This window comes from Apteryx mantelli, chromosome 5 (genome assembly GCF_036417845.1).
Source record: "Apteryx mantelli isolate bAptMan1 chromosome 5, bAptMan1.hap1, whole genome shotgun sequence".
NCBI lineage: Eukaryota > Metazoa > Chordata > Aves > Apterygiformes > Apterygidae > Apteryx > Apteryx mantelli.
Genome location: NC_089982.1, coordinates 34,282,504 through 34,297,163, shown reverse-complemented (window position 1 = coordinate 34,297,163; position 14,660 = coordinate 34,282,504).

Below are 14,660 nucleotides of genomic sequence, written 5' to 3'. Positions count from 1 at the left end.
CTCAAGGTCTGTTACTCCAGAGGCGGCTGGCCTAAACATACCTGAACTGTTGTTTATTAAGCACACAGAAATCTGAGACTTGCAAAGCTGTTCCTCTGCACTTTACACAGAATAGATAATCAAAGAAATGGATGAAATATGAAAGTTTGATACCATGGAACTAGCACTGACACCCAGAATTAAATGGTGATCTTGTGGAACTTGGCTGCTAAAACTCCTATTGACTTTAATGGGAGCAAGGATTCCCTCCCAGTTTGTGTGGTCAGGACCTTGGGACTGCGTTAGTAGTACCTGCTTAAAGAAGATAATAGCATGCATTGATTTGAGCAGCCCTAAGTTTATCATGCAGAACAAATATCTTTAAAGCCAGCTAAGAGTGACTTCTTTTTCTGGTGACAGACACCTGTTCATTGCTATGTAAAACAATGATTAGGCGACTTATCAAAAATACAAGTAGGATCAAAATCCATGTGTTTTTTTTTTAAACCTTGAAGGTTTTTTAGTCTCACAGATAACTGTCAGGCCTCCTCGAGATTCTGAAGGTTCTTGAAAGAATGCTAGGTATAGTGCCACCGGGACAAGAGAGTTCTCCTGGGGTATTAAATGAGTTTTTCACTGATTAGAAGAAATTGATTATACTGAGAAATATTTGCTGAACTTAATGCTAAGGCAATATAAAAAAACACATTGTTTTAAATATAAGTAATATTTAGAAACATTCTGTATGATGTGTGTTGATCACAACTGTTATTAGTTATAAAATACCTGTACAAGTGTATAGAGCTTTTTATTTTAAAACTTACAAAGCACAAAAACAAAGCATGCAGAATATTTCCTAACTGTTAATAAATTACTAAGGTTAATCCCAAGGGTATCAGCTTCTCTCAGTCACTTATTAATTTCCAGGAAATATCCTCTGCCTGCTTATTACTGCTTCAGTTAATCTTTGGTGCACTCAGTTTAAATTAATTAATATCATATTATACAGTAGCAGATAGAGCAAAAATTGACTGTTGAACACTGATCTCCACCTATGACTTTCCTTGTACAGCCAAAATGTCATAAATTGCATCCCATTTCAGGGTATATTTTTCAAAGAAAAGTTGAAAAAAATGAAAGTGAAAATTTCTTGAGACTCAGAAATGAATTTGAGTTGTTTTGGAGGTTTTGTTCATTTGTTTTTTTTGCCCTGAACATCATGGTCAATTTATTTTTTGAAAATAGTTTGGGCAGGAATTCCAAGGTGTTTCGATGCCCTTGATATTTTGTACGCCCATTAGGAAAATGCGTAAGGCAGGTGCTTATACGTAAGCAACAAAAATTATTTTTTCTTGCCTTCCCAGAAAAATTAATCTACAAGAAATTAGAAATCCTATCTAGCAAACTATTGATGCACAAATTACAGTAGACATGCAAAGGATCACTCATCAACTTAACTTGTGCTTCTTAAAGATACCTAAGAAGGGCTCGTAGAAAATAGTAGGTTCAATCTGGAGTTTACATAGTATTCAGTATAAAGATGTGTGGATCCTGTCTAAGGCATATGAGCGCTACAATTTCTAGTACTATGGGAATAAAAAGAAAAAGAAAGTAAAACATGCACTTAAGAACAAGGATTTCAGGCCCAGGACCGAGGGATGTTCCTGCAAGACAGTCCAGAGCGCAACTCAGTGTGAGTTTGCAAGTACTGTGATTAAGAAGGGTAATGCAAATCTTGGATATCAGCAATAGCTGGCAAAAGGGGGAAGGTGATCTTGCTATTTTGCAGCTTTAGTGATGGCAAGCGTAGATACCAGCAGCAGAGGATTCTGACAGCTATGATAGTAAGAAAGGCATCAAATGTAGGGAGAGTTTAGAAAACAGGGAATTTGAAGGCTTTGAGAAAATGCTGTACTGTGGAATACTTTTATTTGTAATAAACTTTATCTTGCTGTTGAGGTTAACTTAGTAGTTAGAAATAGAAGTAGCAATATGCATGTAGAGACTAGAACTACAGACTAGAACCAGGCCATAAGACCTCTGAGTGTTTGTTCAAATTAGAGATTTAAATTACTGCCAGAGGAGCTGAGTCAAAACAGCTTGCATTGTGGCTTATCAAAGTGCGTACTTCTATAAATTAATCTACCTGTTGTGAAACTCAATGCTGTAAATGGAGAACAACCAATAGCTTGCAAATGTAGGCTACAATGAGGGCTTACACACACACTGCAGCCTGAAATGAATTGCTTTCCTTGTTCAGTGTTTCAAAACACATTATCAGGGTTGGGAAAGAAGTTTTGGTGACAGAGTTGCTGTTGGGTGTTGGGGGCGTTGTTTTTTTTTTAAATAAAGGACTTCAGCATTTTTAATAGAAGACTTGCAACAGTCTCTTTGTGATAATAATGAGATTATTCTGTGATTTAAAACCTCCCTTTCTGCCTTCAAACAAGTCACAAATTATAGAAGGTTTTGCTGTAAAGCCTCTTCCTCTCCAAAGCCATAAACTTTTTAGAAAACAGGGAAAGGATATAATTCCAATCTCAAGCTTGTTTCTTCTTCTACTTGGCCTGAGTCTGGCAAACAGGGAGGCAAGGGAGCAGTTCCTTGCCCATGAATGGCTCCGTTGCGCAGGTGCCGGTACAGCAGCCCGTGTGCCAGGTGTGGGAAGCCTGGGGCCACTCAGGGCACTCCAGCTGCACCTGCTCGCAGTGAGCTCCAGGAAGAAGCAGAGCTTGAAACAGCAGCTTGCAGCACTCCCTGGTTTAGGAGAGAAAGCTGACTTTAGAGGGCAGAAGTCCTAAAGCAGCACCTGCAACTCTGTGCAAATGAGTATTTACTACCAGTAGTAGAGGTAGGCAACTCTTCTTTCTGTAGGCTTGAATTATTTTGGCAAGTTTTATCTCAGTTTTCTGCATTTATAAACTTGGGGAGCTTTGTCTTAGCAGCAGTCTGATCAAACCATCTCATCAATTGGTCTTAAAATCATGTCCCTTGCTTAGCTTCTGTGTCACGATATAAATAGGTTTTGTTTGTTTTCTGGGTTTGGAGGTTTGGGGGATTTTGTTTGTTTTTTACTGCATGACTAGCCAAAATTTTTGTGGCTCTATTGAGAAATATTAGGAGGCATCGATGGTGTGACCTTGTTCTGTTAAGGGAGAAAGCAAAACCAAACAAAAACCCACCTTAAAGAGGCCTGTTTCTTAGGAGACTGTTTCTCTGATTAAAAAGGAAAAAAACTAAGCTTCTTTTAGGTAGAGTTTCTCCCAAGAGCTGTGTCATGGTTACGCTCTCGGTGTTTCTGAACCAGAAAGAGGAAGCGCAACCCATCAGACCTTCTGTTCTCTCTGGATGGTCTTCTAAAAAACAGGGACAAGGGAAACCTCCCTGACCACTTGGGCCTTGCACAGCAATTTTGTTCTGGGTCTTGCTTTGTGGCTTTAAGATTGGAATTACTGTAGAACAAAATAGCTGAAACAGCAAGGTGGCTTTGCTGATGTGTGTCGCTCCCTTAATTGGAGCCTGGCAAGTTATAATGATGGAGCCAGGCAGCAAGAGGCCTGTTGATTTCATTCTGGCCTGTGAAAAAATTGGCCTTGCTTTAAAAATAAACAAAACTGTTGGTTCATTTAGCTATATAATCAATCCTCCAGCCACCCGACCAATTTTCTTCTGTTAGGGAGTAGATGGCCTTTGTATTATTAGTTGCTCTAGGTAAGTGATGGTATAAATGACTGTGTTCCAAACATATGACATTTTGGTCAATCATTGCAGCACTTTCTAGGCTGGGATGTCCTTAAGAGCTAAAGGAGTGTCGCCAAGGGCATGTTCTTGCAGATTTGACTCCATGTCACTTTCTCCAAAAGATTCCTTAAAAAATTGGAGAATGGCTAATGGCTTGTTTCATTTTTTTGTTGTTGTTTGTTTGTTTTTAATTTTCTGTTTTGAGTTTAGTTTTACAAAGCAATGCAGAAACAAACTGTAAAACTGGCCATGATAATAGCCCAGTGTAGTATTTTTTTGGCATGTGTTATGACACTAGCTACTTCCTAAGCACTCCGTCCTGACAGGATACCATGAGAGGTCTGATTTGTGACCTCAGGAAAAGCCCACTGCTACCCTAAAATAGTTAGGGTTGTGGGCATTGGAGTGCCCTCAATAATCAAATCATGCTGAGGATTGCAAACTGCATTCAGCTACCCAGTTGCCCAGGTAGGTCTGATCGAAAGCTAGATACAAATGGTGTTGGCATTGTCTTGCTTGCCAACATTAGCTGCTGTACCTGAGGGCTCATGGTAATACAGCAGTATAACTGTAAATATGTGCAGTGTCCTTCCATGTATGTCATGTGCTTTCTAATTTATGTTTTTACCTCTAATCAAATGTGTGAACTTATTTGAAGCATAGCTTTCCTTGGCATTCACGGTAACGGAGGCTGGTTTCACAGAAATAAAATTCATTTGCATAAAGCAAAAATAGGAATCATGGTATCACAACTGTGCATGACGATTTTGGAGGCTTAAAAAAATAATTAGCAGTTAATACTTTAGAGGTGGAATGTATTTTTGGTGCCATTAGGGTTCCTAACATGAACAGTTAAATCTAAAATGCCATATGATGTTTAAACTGCTTTTATAGTGGCGTAGTCATATTCTGACTTTGCCTGTATCAACAAATAAATCAGTATTGCTGATAGCTCTTATTGATTAAGCTATTGTTAGGGTTAGGGCAGTATTTATATTTTTCAGTCATGTTGAATAAGTGTGAATGTTACTTTTTTAATTAAAACTATAATTATTTGTGAATATAAATACAAGAAAAGTCTGAAAGCATCAACCTTCAAAGACTCAAACTGTAAATGAGAAAAATAACTTTTTATTTTTCCAGACTTCATTATGGCATGGGTGGGGGAATTGCTTGTTATTAGCCACAGTGACTATGCAATCATACAAATAAATATCCATTAATTGGGTCTTAGTGCCTGCGAGTCTGTATGGGGTCAACTAAAGGACAGAACCAGTAGGATATAGTCTTAGTTGGCTGTAGCTTTATTTACAGTTCAATGCAATGTTAATAGTTTATACCACCTAAGATTCTCTTGCCAGTTTGTATTAACCTTGATTATAGATAGATGCCTTGTGTTTGCAGCTGTACCTGTGCACAGCTGATTCTCCTTAAGCCTCTAACTGCTCACATATGCCCACACTGCCCATAAGCTCCTGAAGCATATTGTAGACCTTACAAGCTGCTATCAATTAATTGTCCAAAAAATAATTGTCCCTGTCTAAAGAAGTGAATTTCAAAGACGTGCATGTATTTAAATACACCATATGATGCTGTATTTAAATGATTTTAGTACAGAGTTCTAGAATTAATAAGTAGAGAAGAGAGGGCAGTAAAATAGAATGAAGTAAAGAACACTAGTAATGTCAATAGCCAAGTCATATTAGGTACTTATAAGATTGCTATGGTGTTTAACGTTGGTATTTGTCTTTTTCTCTACAGTAGCAATGTGAAGTATTGCATGTAGTGAACATTTTTAACCTTAAACTTGATAGCCCCTTCATTGAACTGTACCAATTAATCTTGAAAATGTATTCCAGCTTTAAAATAAGCTTCCCAGTTAAAACAACAGTGTGCTTGTTGTTGCTAAAATCCTTATGAACTTCCTAGTTGTTATCTGATTACACTTTATCTGGATCCTTAGCTGCTGCAAAGTGATGTTGATGAGATTTTTTTTATATTAGACTAGCAGACTTTCTGATCCTTTACTAAAGTTCAGAGAAGCACATAGGTCTTAAACTTCCCAGCATGAAAACTCTCCTTCGATATTTGCAGCTTTGCTTTTCCTGTTATTTACAAATTTTAACACAATATGTCTTAATAATTGAGTATGATTATTTAACACTCTTCCTTTTGAACACTTTTCTAATATTTTATAGTTTGAGTTGAACAGAGTTACAACTTTATACTCAGTGCTGATAAGAAATACAAAAGTCTAAGGGTAGCCTTCAGTGCACTTGCATTGGCCTGCTGGCCATAGTACTATCAAACTTCAAATAATTTCAGGCATGAAATCTTCAAATACTAGGAAGAGGAGCAGTTGTTCAGAAGGAGTTGATTGCTACCTCTGCACAGTGTCAGACTCTGAATATGTGTATTTTTTTGACGCTTATCCTAGAGAGACTATGCTAATGTCCATATCGATGACAATATCCATGTTGGGAAATTCAACTGCCAAGTGCTAGCCTCAAGGATATTGCTGGAATATATTGAAAGTCAGTTAATCAGAAGCACTTGGAAAGGTTGTTGTTGTTTAATCATTTTGAGACCCGACTGGCAAGAAAACTTGTATCTAATATAGTGCTGTGTAGCTATACACATTGTTGAAGGACTCTTGGTAGGTATGAAGTGTACTGCTCCATTGATGTGGCCTACTTCTGGAAGGAGGAGAGCAGTTAGGGGAGGCTTATGCCACACCTGTAGTGTTTGATTCTTCTCTCATTTAGTGGCTCTTGCTTTATTACTGGCTGAAGCTGTAGCAATGTAGTGCCAGAGGAATGGGCTGATAAATCTCCTTACCTTAGCTGGAGGCTTAGCTGTTTCTCTTCCATGCATAGTTGGGGATAATGGGAGAAGAACTCTAGCAGCTAAGGAAAAATAGGCTTAGTGCAGGGTGTCCTATGTGTGATGATTTGATCAATGAGAGGGTGGTGTCTCCACCTAGGCAAAACAGCTTAAAAGAGGTTTTGCTTCAGCAGGAGAGTGCTCTTGTGTGCTATTTATTTATTCCTAAGTACTTTTATTTCTGGCCTCATCTAATCTCACTATGGGTGTTCCTCCTTTTCACAAAATTGCTTAGTCTTTCTTTGAATTGTGCCAGTTCTTTATAATAGAAGAATGATCATATAAAATAAGTAGAAGAAAGTAGAATAAAACTTGTTAAAGGCCAAAGATGACCTTCTTGGAGGCAGAAAGAAAAAAACAAACAAAATAAGATACAGCATCAGTTGTTTCTTCAGCCTGTGTTCTCAGTCTGAGCAGCATGTTCCTAGCGATAATTGCAACGTTCATTCTATAGTCCTTTATCCATTTTCAGTCCGTCTCAGTTCAATTGAGATGAAGTTGTAGATCTTGTATGCGCAAAAGCTAATTCGTGTACATATGCAGGCTGCATGAATATGCTACTGTGGACGCTCCTGTCAACAAATACAGATTTATATCCTGTATGCTTGGTTTTTATATCTGATTTTCTAGAAACGGCCTTCTGAAATAAGAAACTTCTCAAGTCTGGCTATTTCTCTACAGCAGTGTGGTGACTAGAGTAGGCAGGAAACTGCAAGCTGAAATGTCAGAAGGGAAGGAAGCCTTTAAAAGATGTTTTATCATGTTATGTTAGGGGTAACCTGAGATTCTCCAAGGAGGCAGATTCACCTTATCTAGCCTAGCCTTGGGATTAATTTGGGCCATGGGAGAGCCACGTTCAAGTGCTTGTTCTGCTATTTGGCTCTTCCCCAAGGTGGGCACCTGAAGTCCCAGGCTGCCTGGGGGATGCGTGCTGCAGCCTCTCCTGTTGGCGCTGTTCCCTGGGGCCCAGATGTGAACCCAAGTCTCTGGAGTCCTGCCTGGGAGTCAGCAGGTTACACTGCAGCAAGGAAGGCTCTGCTTTTCATGAGTTGTTTTTCTTGAAGTAGATACCCCAATTAAAAGCTTTCTTTTCTGTCAAACTGATGTTTTCCTTTGGAAAAGACCCTTTCTATCTAAAAAGAAAACAAGCAAAACCTTCAGGAGAACCCTAGCTTAATCCTATTTACTTGAAAAGTGGTTTAATTTCATTCTTTCACCTCCCCCTGGGCTTTTCTGAGTAGCTTGGTGTATCAGAAGTAGCAGAAGTGCCTGAATTCAGTCTCTACGTATTTTGTCCCAGAAATCTGATAAGTTTCTCATTTAGCAGTAAGATAGAAACAGTGGATTAAGAAGGGGAAAAGACTAATTTTAGCACATTTTAAAGATTACATATGGCCAGAGGTATTTTTGTGAGAGATTATTTTCAAATGGTTGGCATCAATAGTACAGTACTCCTATCTGGGGGAAACTAAATTAGGAGGAACAGTTTGTCACTTAACAGAAGAGAAATTCCAGAAAAGTTCAACTACTGTAGAGATCCTGCGATACACTCTTGCTCCAGTTTTTTTCAAAATACAGATGTCTTTGACCTGTTATAGTCACAATGAAGTCATTGGAAGACATAGATCAAACCCTTGAATACCGGAGACAGAGAAAGAGAGTATATGAGATGGCAGAATGGCATCACTGATTAGGAGCCAATTAAATCCTCCTTATATTTAAAAGCGGTAGCTGGAGTTTGAACTATATCCTCTTGTATCTATGTCAGAGCAGATGGTGCAGACAGTAAAGGTAGCATCTGCTTTTGTAAGTCTTTACCAGACATACCACTGCATCCCTGTAGCACATCATGTGCCAAAAATCCCCAGTATGTTGTTGAAGATAAATCTGTGTGGGAAAAAAACCCTGATGCAAATTCAGGACAAGCTGAACTCTGTTACAAGGAGAATATTGAAGTGTTGGCGTTGGTTTTAATTGGTAAGCTTCTTCCTCTTTGCATCAAAATAGAAAAAGGAACAATTTGAAAAGTTGCTTTTGGGCTTGGGAATCTTCAGGAGCAGCTTCAAGTCAGGTTCCTAAGTAAGTTTGGGTTCCACTTAGGAACAGAACAATAGCACTACAACAAAACAGCACAGAGAGAGTGAACATAGTGGCTTTTACAGAGGAAACAGGCAATGCATTTGATTTCAGCTTCCGAAGACTTCTGACTGGTCCGACCATTCTGTTCCTGTAAGTCATTATCACTTTTAAACTAAGAGTCATCAAATATTACAGAAATCATATAATTTTCTCCTTCTAAAATATAGAAAAACAGGTAATCCCTGGAGCCGCCCAGCTGCTTTCAGATTTGTAAATACAGGGAGCAAGTCTCCAGACTGGCAGAGTTCTTCTAACAATTGTGCATGAGCAGAGTTATCAAATCATATTTTGTGCTAAGGAACAGATCTAAAGAAAATGTTGTGGGGTTTGTTTTTTTGTAGTAAAGTTACTAGGTTCCAGATTTGATAAAACCAATGGATAGAACAGGCCAGATGGAAGCCCAAACTTGTATAAGCCATCCTGCTTTATAACAAATTATACTAAAGGTATGAAGAAAATACTTGGCCTATCAGCCATTTGCATTTTGCATGGAAGAGAAAATTTGATGTGGTGAAATCTGGAAAGATATATGTCAATACTTTATCATGACTGACTTTCTTGTAAATGATAAAGAGATCCTTTTACTTTCATATATATTTAATGGATATAATTTATTACTGTGTTTCTGCATTGTGGTAAAACACATGGCATGTGCTTTAGCCTTAGGTTTCTTTAACTTCCTGGCATGAACTTTCATTTATTTATTTATTTTTTCATATCTACTGACTTTGTAGGTGGTGGGATGTATTCTAAAATTGTATAGTTTCTTTTCCAGAGCAACAGCTGGAGGAGCCCAGACCTCTCAGATAAACCCTTAAGTGAACGGTGCTCCTGTTCTATTCCATGAAATTGCTGCATCTTGGCTCCACGCAGAGGTGAATAGGCAGCTCCTCTGTGTGCATGAAAGAGTTAAAGCTTTCTAACGTTTTCTCCTACCACCACAGTTCAGGTTGAGTACGGTGGGCTTCTTACATGAAAGGTTAGCTAGTGTATCTGAGCAGATCTCTGAAAATAGCTATTGATTCTGTAATCCTCTCTGATGTTGACTAGTGCTCATGTGAACAACCTCATTGACTTCTGATTTATTCTAAAGAGTACTAAGTGGTATTAAGGAGTGAAGGACTAGTCTATTCATTTCAAAGAACCTGGTGCATGGTTCGGTATTTACTTATTCAGGAAGGAAGGAAGATTATAGGTGCCAGAGTATTCAGTCAGAGGCTTAATAAATTAGCAACCTGACCTACCTGGGCAGTAGTTTGTCCATGTGCGCTTTTTTTTTTTTTCCTAATCTGGAAATATCTCACAGAGAACACTTGCAGGATGAAGGATGAAAGGAAACCTGTGCCATGCACTTTGTAAACATGCTTGGGTAGCTACTCAGCCAAGAAAAGTCAAACACCTCTTTCCTTCAGTTCAATCTGATAATGAAGTGTGTATACAGGTCACTGAAATGTTTTGTTTTTAAACCCAGGTGAGCAGGCATATCAAAATAATTTCTGTTTCTGTACTTCTTTAAAGGCACACCTAACCATTGGGATCACACTATATAGGAATATAAACACAATCTTAAAAGATGGATATTGTAAGCTTTACAGAATGGAAGTGTCACATATTTATAAAGAACATGAACATATGAAATAGTAGTGTTCTGTTCAAGTCTTTGTTAATGGTTTTAACTATATTCTCTCTTGGTTTTAATTGAGCTGTAATACAGTATCTGCCTCAGGTCTGGACTGGCATATATAGAGCATTTATCCCTGGTTTTATTTTCATGTATAGTCACCGGCTATGTTCATCCTTTTCTAGCAATTTAAAGTTGATTAGGAAAGAGTTCAAAACACGCCTCTTCCAATATAGCTGTCTAGCTATAGACATATAACATAGCTATATTACAGCTCTCTCTATATATATCTCTGCACTGACAACTTGCAGGGCAATTATTGTGAAGTCCATGAGATGTTAAGCTTCTTGGAGAGAAGGTAAGGGTGTTTGGTGTTATTGTTTGCTTGCATTAATCAGCCAGTTTAGGAATGCATTTAAAGGCAAACACTACTTCTGCTCTTGCACATCTCTAAGGTTCTGTACACAGTCAAATTGCGTGTGCAGGAGCATGTGATTTCAGCAGACTTTTCCCCTTCCTTCTGCAGAAAGTGTCTCTGTGGGAACTGGGCAGAACTGTTCCTTGTATAAGGGCATATACAGAGCTAGATATAGAGATCTTTGACCCATTGTTGTTTTCCCTTCTCCTTGTGATAGAAAAATATTCTGCCTGGGCAGAATGCATTGGATACAACACTAGCACTTCAGGTTAAGCAAGTAAAAAATTGGTCTTTTCAAAGTCTGTAACTATTTGCAAGCCTTGTCTATGTACCCTGAAATGCTACTGCAAATTAGCAAAGGGAGAGCAAAGCCATGAGGTTAGGAGTCTCGTGTACTGGGGAGTTTCCTTGATGTTTGCATGTGTCACTGCCCAATTGCTCCACCTTGTCAGTCAAACTCAATGAAGCCCCTGACTCCATCGTAGGGGAGCGTTCACAGAATCACAGAATCGCTGAGGTTGGAAGGGACCTCTGGAGATCATCTAGTCCAATCCCCCTGCTCAAGCAGGGTCACCTAGAGCATATTGCACAGGATCGCGTCCAGGCAGGTTTTGAATATCTCCAGAGAAGGAGACTCCACAACCTCTCTGGGCAACCTGTTCCAGTGCTTTGTCACCCTCACAGTGAAAAAGTATTTCCTCATGTTCAGATGGAAGCGTCTGTGTTTCAGTTTGTGCCCGTTGCCTCGCGTCCTGTCACTGGGCACCACTGAAAAGAGTCTGGTCCCATCCTCTCGACACCCTCCCTTCACATACTTGTACACATTGATAAGATCTCCTCTCAGCCTTCTCTTCTCCAAGCTAAACAGGCCCAGCTCTCTCAGCCTTTCCTCCTAAGAGAGATGCTCCAGTCCCCTAATCATCTTTGTAGCCCTTCGCTGGACTTGCTCCAGTAGTGCCACATCCCTCTTGTACTGGGGAGCCCAGAACTGGACGCAGTACTCCAGATGTGGCCTCACCAGGGCTGAGTAGAGGGGGAGAATCACCTCCCTCGACCTGCTGGCAACACTCTTCCTGATGCACCCCAGGATACCATTGGCCTTCTTGGCCACAAGGGCATATTGCTGCCTCATGCTTCACTTGGTGTCCACCAGCACTCCCAGGTCCTTCTCCGCAGAGCTGCTTTCCAGCAGGTCGACCCCCAACCTGTCCTGGTGCCTGGGGTTATTCCTCCCTAGGTGCAGGACCCTGCACTTGCCTTTGTTGAACTTCATGAGGTTCCTCTCCGCCCACCTCTCCAGCCTGTCCAGGTCTCTCTGAATGGCAGCACAGCCCTCTGGTGTATCGGCCACTCCTCCCAGTTTTGTATCGTCAGCAAACTTGCTGAGGGTGCACTCTGTCCCTTCACCCAGGTCATTGATGAAGAAGTTGAACAAGACTGGACCCAGGACTGACCCCTGGGGGCACCGCTAGCTACAGGCCTCCGACTAGACTCTGCGCTGCTGATCACAACTCTGAGCTCTGCCATTCAGCCAGTTCTCAATGCACCTCACTGTCCACTCATTCAGCCCACGCTTCCTGAGCTTGTCTATGAGGATGTTATGGGAGACAGTGTCAAAAGCCTTGCTGAAGTCAAGGTAGACAACATCCACTGCTCTCCCCTCATCTACCCAGCCAGTCATTCCATCAGAGAAGGCTATCAGATTGGTTAAGCATGATTTCCCCTTGGTGAAGCCATGCTGACTACTCCTGATCACTTTCTTGTCCTCCACATGCTTGGAGATGGCCTCCAAGATGAGCTGCTCCATCACCTTTCCAGGGATGGAGGTGAGGCTGACTGGCCTGTAGTTCCCTGGGTCCTCCTTCTTGCCCTTTTTGAAGACTGGGGTGACATTGGCTTTCTTCCAGTCTTCAGGCACCTCTCCTGTTCTCCATGACCTTTCAAAGATGATGGAGAGTGGCTTAGCAATGACATCCGCCAGCTCCCTCAGCACTCGTGGGTGCATCCCATCCGGGCCCATGGATTTGTGGGTGTCAGGTTTGCTTAAATGATCTCTAACCCACTCCTCCTCCACCAAGGGAAAGTCTTCCTTTCTCCAGACTTTCTCTCTTGCCTCCAGGATCTGGGGTTCCTGAGGGCTGGCCTCAGCAGTAAAGACTGAAGCAAAGGCAGCATTCAGTAACTCTGCCTTCTCTGCATCCTTCGTCACCAGGGCACCCACCCCATTCAGCAAAGGGCCCACATTTTCCCTAGTCTTCCTCTTGCTACTGATGTATTTGAAGAAGCCCTTCTTGTTGTCCTTGACATCTCTCGCCAGATTAATTCCAAACGGGCCTTAGCCTTCCTCGTCACATCCCTGCATACTCTGACAATGTTCCTATATTCCTCCCAAGTGGCCTGTCCCCCTTTCCACTTTCTGTATACTTCCTTCTTCTGGTTGAGTTTTGCCAGGAGCTCCTTGCTCATCCATGCAGGTCTCCTACCTCCTTTGCTTGACTTCCTACTCATAGGGATGCACCGCTCTTGAGCCTGGAGGAGGTGATGTTTGAATATTAACCAGCTCTCTTGAATGCCCCTTCCTTCTAGGGCCCTAACCCATGGGATTCCTCCAAGTAGGTCCCTGAAGAGGCCAGAGTTTGCTCTCCTGAAGTCCAGGGTTGCGATCCTACTTAGTGCCCTGCCTCCTCCTCACAGGATCCTGAACTCCACCATCTCGTGGTCACTGCAGCCAAGGCAGCCCCCAACCTTCACATCTTCCACCAGTCCTTCTTTGTTTGTTAGTACGAGGTCCAGCAGCACACCTCTCCTTGTTGGCTCCTCCACCACCTGTGTCAAGAAGTTGTCACCAATGCTCTGCAGGAACCTCCGGGACTGTTTGTGCCTAGCTGTGTTGTCTCTCCAGCAGATATCAGGGTGGTTGAAGTCCCCCATGAGAACCAGGGCCTGGGATTGTGAGGCTACTTCCAGCTGTCTGTAGAAGGCCTCATCGACTTCCTCTTCCTGATCAGGTGGCCTGTAGTAAACACCCACAACAGTGTCACCCATGCTAGCCTGCCCTTTAATCCTTACCCATAAGCACTCAACTCACTCTTCATCCACCCCTAGGCACAGCTCAATACAGTCCAGTTGCTCTCTCACATAAAGAGCAACTCCACCACCTTGCTTTCCTGGTATGAAATATGGTTGTGGTATGAAATGTCTATTGGAGCATTCCACAGGGAGCTCCCAACCTGCATTTGTGCTCTGCAGCTGTGAGATGGAGAAGATCTAAAGAGCTCCTGTGGATGGCAGCTGCGGAGTGGGTTTTTCCCCTTTTAAAATGGAATAGACCTTTCTGAAAATTGAATAGTACCCAATCACTTTCAATAGCAAATTTCTGTTCTCCAATTGCATCTAACTAAGAACTGACCAGTTTGTAAGGAAAACAGTATTATAGATGGACTACTTAGTGTTTAAATTTTCAATGTTGATATATCAAAGGGACCTATATGTAGTTAAGTTGGTCATACACTGTTTGCTTATGAAATTTTGTCACAAAGTGTGTGACTGTTTTTTAATAATTACAAGGATCTTTGTTAAGAATTGTATTTTTACAATAACGTGCAAAATTGTTATTTGAGCATCGTGAAGCCACCTTATGCACTTGTGCAATGTTGAAAGATTCTCAAGTTTAAGTAAAGATTGACCATTCATAAAGTTACATTAATAAACTTCAGAGGAGCTCTCTGATTCCATAAATAGATTTAAATACCTTATGTCCTCACAGTTACGAAATTTCACTCTAGAATAATTTTACAAGGAAAACTTCTAATTAGTGCCTTTGCTTGCTCCCATTATCATATCTACTTATCCAGAATGCAAAGGGTTCTATGCTGTAAC